Source organism: Beta vulgaris, chromosome 5 (assembly GCF_026745355.1).
Source record: "Beta vulgaris subsp. vulgaris cultivar EL10 chromosome 5, EL10.2, whole genome shotgun sequence".
NCBI classification, from domain to species: domain Eukaryota; kingdom Viridiplantae; phylum Streptophyta; class Magnoliopsida; order Caryophyllales; family Amaranthaceae; genus Beta; species Beta vulgaris.
This window is the reverse complement of record NC_079206.1, coordinates 17742346-17749126: the sequence shown is the minus strand read 5'-3', so window position 1 is coordinate 17749126 and position 6781 is coordinate 17742346.

Sequence of the window (6781 nt, the reverse complement as noted above, 5' to 3'; positions counted from 1 at the left end):
AGCTAGCATTTGCGATATACGCAACAACGAAGCCCTCAAGGCCGCAACTAGGGGTGTTAACGAGCCAAACCGAGACCAAACATGTCCAGGCTCGGATCGGCTCGAAAATGTTTGAGATTGAGCTCGGCTCAAGCTCGAAGCTCGTCAAGCCTAAAAATCTAGGCTCGACTCGAGTTCGAAAGGCTCAAACCCAAGCTCGGCTCGAAAACAAAAATTTTCAGATATTGAAAAAAATTCTAGCAAAATATTTGTTCATTAGGCTTTTGATAAAAATATATATAGCCCAACATACTTTTGCCAAGATTAAACTAATATGAAAGTCAGGTAATGCCCATTTAATAAATAGGCCCAACTTCCATTGAAGTTTGTCACTCTTTATCCACATGCCCTTTTAATGCAAAAGGTTCATTCTTTCTTTTCCTTCCTCACCAATGTGGGACTTCAGGAATTTCATATAACAAAGCTTGCAATCACACGCTGCACTTCACCGACGTGGGACACTTGCAATTTCGTATGCTGTAGGCTGTACCGCTCTAGCATGCAATTTTTTTTTTTTAAAGAGGCATGCAAGTTTCTTTTTTCTTTTGTAATATGTAGTTGTTGACTTAATGCAACCTTTTTGTAATATTTTTTAATGCAAAAGGTTCATTCTTTCTTTTCCTTCCTCACCAATGTGGGACTTCAGGAATTTCATATAACAAAGCTTGCAATCACACGCTGCACTTCACCGACGTGGGACACTTGCAATTTCGTATCTTGTAGGCTGTACCGCTCTAGCATGCAATTTTTTTTTTTTTAAAGAGGCATGCAAGTTTCTTTTTTCTTTTGTAATATGTAGTTGTTGACTTAATGCAACCTTTTTGTAATATTTTTTTATTTATAATGTGTTAAATGTTTATATAAATATTTTAAAATAAATGTTTATATAAATATTTTAAAATAAATGTTTATATAAGTATTTTAAAATAAATGTTTATATAAATATTTTAAAATAAATGTTTATATAAATATTTAAAATTTAAAACTAGTTAATTAAAGACTTTATAAATAGTCAATAATACAAATAAGACATAATTTAAAATGAAGTTTTAGTGAAAGGTAGTAAGATTTTATAATGAAAAGAAGGTTGTTCTTCACCTTCTATGTCGATGTGGCACATTAATATCTTATATAAAAACTATCTAAAATACTTTCGAGCTTGTTCACGAACTCTCGAGCCGAACTTAGGGGCGTAGGCTCGGCTCTTTAAGGTCTCGAGCCGATCCCGAACTCGAGCCGAGCCCTCTCGAGCCGAACTTTGACCGAGCCGAACTCGAATAGTTTGCGAGCCACCCTGGCTCATTAACACCCCTAGTCTCAACTACTATTTTTGATATTAGTTATTATTGACTTATATTGTACATGTTTTTCATTCTTGGTGCCATATTCTTTTATTATATTTGAATCTTTCTTCTTGTCAAAATATAATGTTAACATGATTAATTTTTATTATATAATATTAAACTAGTTTTAAAGTTCGTGCATTGTATGGGTTATTGTTTATTTTATTTTTGCCAACTTTTTGTTAACATTGTTGATTTTTTTATTGATGTGAAATGAGATTTTTCAACACAATTGCTATATAATTTCTCCATTCTTTTTCTATTACAATAATTACCACTTTGAGTAATTTTATCTATTTGAATCACTTCACTTTTGAGAAAAAAAGCAACTATAGTTGATAACATCACCTTTACTTTATGTCAATAAACCATCGTTAATTACTCAAATTACCTTATAAAGTTGCGTTTACTTTATTAAAGATTTACTTATCCCCTACTCTAATTTAATCCTCTATGTTAAACTATCCTTTTTTTTTCTTACAAACCATGCACAAACCCATTATTTCAGTAGAAAAAGATAGATTAAGTATTTGTCGTTATATTTTAATTTCAAGATTTGTTATTGTGATATAAAAATTTTATATTTTTAATGTTCAGTTGAATATTATAGCTAAGTCTATTACTATATAGTATCCCAATAATTGGTATGATCGACTAACAATAGCTAACACATTTCTAACATGAAAAGTACCCAAATGATACTTTAAGAAAGTAGAGGGTAAAAATTAATAGATGCAGGACAGAAAGAATAGAGAAAAAAATATGAGTGGCAGCCACAACTTCAACCTTTAATTATTAGCACATAAACACTAACGCATATAGAATAGAAGATGGAAAAGCAAAAAAAGAAGATAATAATGATGGTATCATGAATACATTAAATTAAATATAAAACTAACCTCTATCGATAATAAAAAAATACTATTTAAGAGAAAAAAAATAGATTCATCAATCATGACTATACCAAGACTTATCAAACTTCTCCTTTTCTCATGATCTGCGACCTAAAATAGTCTAGAAACTCGAACCTTGATTTCCCAATTAGTTTTAGTAGAATTAAGTTCATTGAAAAAAGAATAAGATATGACATATAGATATATAAAAAATAAAACATAAATAATTATTTATACAACAAATCTTCTAGGATTAAAATAATTAGTCAATTGCATAATACCTTTGTAATGTCGTTGACAAACTTTCATTTGATTCTATGTAATATCATCATGGTATGCTATAGGTTCAAAACTATATGTTTTTATTTAAAATTATGATTTTGAAAAGTATAATTGCTATTGTTATATAAAAAATAAAACATAAATAATTATTTATACAACAAATCTTCTAGGATTAAAATAATTAGTCAATTGCATAATACCTTTGTAATGTCGTTGACAAAATTTCATTTGATTCTATGTAATATCATCATGGTATGCTATAGGTTCAAAACTATATGTTTTTATTTAAAATTATGATTCTGAAAAGTATAATTGCTATTGTTACATATAATACGTTATTCTTATACTTAATTTTTTATGTATTTAAAAAATAATAAATATTATGTTATTGTTCATCTAAATAAATTTATTTTCTGAAGTTGTAAAGTTATATTGTATATGGAACTTATTTCGAAACATATTTCAAATACTCTCAATGGTAAAAAAGAAAATATTGCGAATTATGTAGCAAAAGCTATATTCCATTACATAGTTGAATAATTTAGGTTGTTTATTCAAAGTCATAGTGTAATCTTCACTTATTAAAAACACCTTATATGTATTTAGATTTATGTTAAACACTATTTTTTTAAAAAAAATAAAAGTAAAAAGGACATGTCATGCTTAGGTGGAGCTCTCTATAATATTTTAAGGTTGTTTTTGTAAAATCATACTCTAATTTGTTAATCATATCGATCGCTATAGATTATAACTTTTGTTGTAACAACAAAATTTACTTAATATTTTTTGTTGGAATACTAAATTGTTTTGGTTCAGTTGAGTTAACCAGCGTGTTTGGATCCTCCAGAGTTCTAAAAGGACTCTACAATGTAGATTTTGAACAATATACTAACCATTGAATAAAAAAATCAATAGCTCCTATATTATCTTTCCAAAACCCACTCTATTTTTTCTCATCAAAATCCACCCCCTTATTTTTCACCTTTCACCAATACACGCTCTTGATTTTAAAATATATGGTTCATATACAACTCTACCTTGTAGAATTTTATTATAATTCTAGAGGATCCAGACTCATAAGACTGAGGTTTTGAAAGATAACATGTGTAATCATGTAAGTTGAACCTATGATAAACTACTATAGTCACATACACTACACTATAGTTATAACTTTTATTATATTTATCTAAAAGAAAGATTAAATAATTTCTTACCATTCATCTAGTTAAATAGATTTTCATGAGTTGTAAAACTATATATATTGTAAATGTATGTGTCTTATTTTGAAGTATATTTCAAGCACTATCAAATGGTGGAAATTATAATGTTTTAAATTAGGTAGCAAAAATTATAAATTTATATAATATATAATTTAGGTTGTTTATTCAAATCGAAACTCTAATTTCTCGTTATCCAAAACTCCTTTTATGTATTTAAATATTTGTAGAACTCTAATTTTAAAAATATTTAAAACAAAAATTAATGACATGACGATCCTACGTGACGCTCTCTATTTCATTTTGGAACTATTTTGTGAATAGATCTTACTTTGGAGCATATTTCGAGGACTATCCAATGGAACAAAAATTATAGTATTCCAAATTACGTAGCAAAAGTTATACACAATTTACATAATATAATAATTTAGGTGGTTCATGCAAAATCAAACTCTAATTTTAGCTTATCTAAAACTTCTTATGTGTATTTAAATCTATGTAGAACTCTATATTTAAAAATATTTTATGTAACACCCCGACCCATACGGATATTTAAACGCATTTCTTGTAGTAGTGACATTCCCAGAAGACGATGTTTCCGCCATCGTCCTATAATTATTATTATTATAATTTCTTTCTTTTTCGCTTTTGAAATTCTGGGATGTTACAGTTGGTGTCAGAGCAACCTTACGACCGCGTGTTGGGGCGACCCTAAGGACGTCAGGCCGAATATTAGGAGTCCTCAAGCGCCTAGTGGGTAAGGATTCTGGTGATGCATTGTCATATGGAACGACCCAGAGGTCGTCAGACCTAATATCTGGAGTTCCGGCGATCAGTTTCCAGGCTGGGGCGACCCACAGGTCGTTGTGGCCGAATATGTGGAGTCCTCAGGCGCAACGAGGGCGTTGCTGTTCTCAAGTGGGGGTGTATATAATACCCCTCATGATAGCTTTAAAGGGATTTAGCAAGCTACTCATTCCAACAAGATGCATCTTTCTTTTAGAGAGCTTATTTCCTTAGTTACTCCACAGTTAAACGTGCTTGGCTGGGAGTAGTCTTGGGATGGGTGACCTCCTGGGAAGTTTCTCAGGGTGCGCATGAGTGAGGACAAAATGTGCCGGAAGAACTTGTGTTGGTTATTGAGTACAGTTGTTGGCCCTAGATGCGAATTGCTGACGATATACTCGACTCCGTACGGGTCGGGGCGTTACAAATGGTATCAGAGCAACCCTACGACCGCGTGTTGGGCGACCTAAGGCCGAATATTAGGAGTCCTCAAGCGCCTAATGGGGGAGGATTCTGGGGCTGCATTGTCATATGAAACGACCCAGAGGTCGTCAAGACCGAATATCTGGAGTTTCCGGCGATCAGTTTCCAGGCTGGGGCGACCCACAGGTCGTTGTGGCCGAATATGTGGAGTCCTCAGGCGCAACGAGGGCGTTGCTGTTCTCAAGTGGGGGTGTATGTAATACCCCTCATGATTGCTTTAAAGGGATTTAGCAACCTACTCATTCCAACAAGATGCATGTTGCTTTTAGGGAGCGTATTTACTTAGTTACTCCACAGTTAAGCGTGCTTGGCTAGATGCGCATTGCTGACGATATACTCGACTCCGTACGGGTCGGGGCGTTACATTTTAAATAAAAATTAATGACATGACAATCTTACGTGGTGTTCTCTATTTCATAAGTTGTAGAACTATATTGTAAATGGATCTTATTTCATAGCATATTTCGAGCACTATCCTATGGAACAAATTATAATATTTTGAATTATGTAGTAAAAGTTATACATACTTTACATAATATTATTATTTAGGTTGTTCATGCAAAATCAAACTCTAATTTTAGCTTATCTAGAACTCCTTATATTTCAATTTATGTAGAACTCTATTTTTGTAAAAAAAAAAAATTAATAATAATATATGATGACATGGCAATCCTACGTGGCGTGCTATCTGCTCTCAAAAGTATTGTTTATTTTATTTTTGCAAATTTTTTGTTTACATTTTTGATTTCTTATTAATGTGAAATAAGATTTTTCAACACAATTGTTATATAATTCTCCATTCTTTTTCTATTGCAACAATTAGAACTTTGGGTAGTTTCATCTATTTGAATCACTACACTTTTGGAAAAAAAAACAAACAACTATAGTTGACAACATCGCCTTTACTTTATGTTAATAAAACCATCATTAATTACTCAAATTTGTTTCATAAAGTTGTGTTAACTTTATTAAGGATTTACTTACCCCAGACTCTAGTTTAACCATCTATGCTAAACTACCCTCACTTTTTTTTCCTTACAAACCATGCCCAAACTCATTGTTGCAGTAAAAAAACAGAAAAAATATTTGTCGTCATACTTTAATTTCTAGATTTGTTATTGTGATATATAAATTTTATATTTTTATTGTTCAGTTGAATATTATAGCTAAGTTTATCATTTTACAGTATCCCAATAATTGGTATGACTAACAATAGCTAACATATTTTTAACATGGAAAATACCTGAATAATACTTTAAGGAAGTAGAGGGTAAAAATTTAATAGATGCAGGACAGAAAGAATAGAGAAAAAATATGAGTGCCAGCCACAACTTCAACCTTTAATTATTAGCACATAAACACTAACGCATATAGAATAGAAGATGGGAAAGCAAAAAAGAAGATCATAATGATGGTCTCATGAATACATTAAATATTAAATATAAAACTAACCTCTATTGATAATCAAAAATACTATTTAAGAGAAAAAAATATATTCATCAATCATAACTATACCAAGACTTATCAAAATTCCTATTTTCTCATGATCTGCGATCTCAAATAGTCTAGAAACTCGAACCTTGATTTCCCAATCAATTTTAGTAGACTTAAGTTCATTGAGAAAAGAATAAGATTTGACATATAGATATATGAAAAATAAAAACATAAATAATTATTTATACAACATATATTCTAAGAATAAAATAATTAGTCAATTGCATAATAACTCTGTAATGTC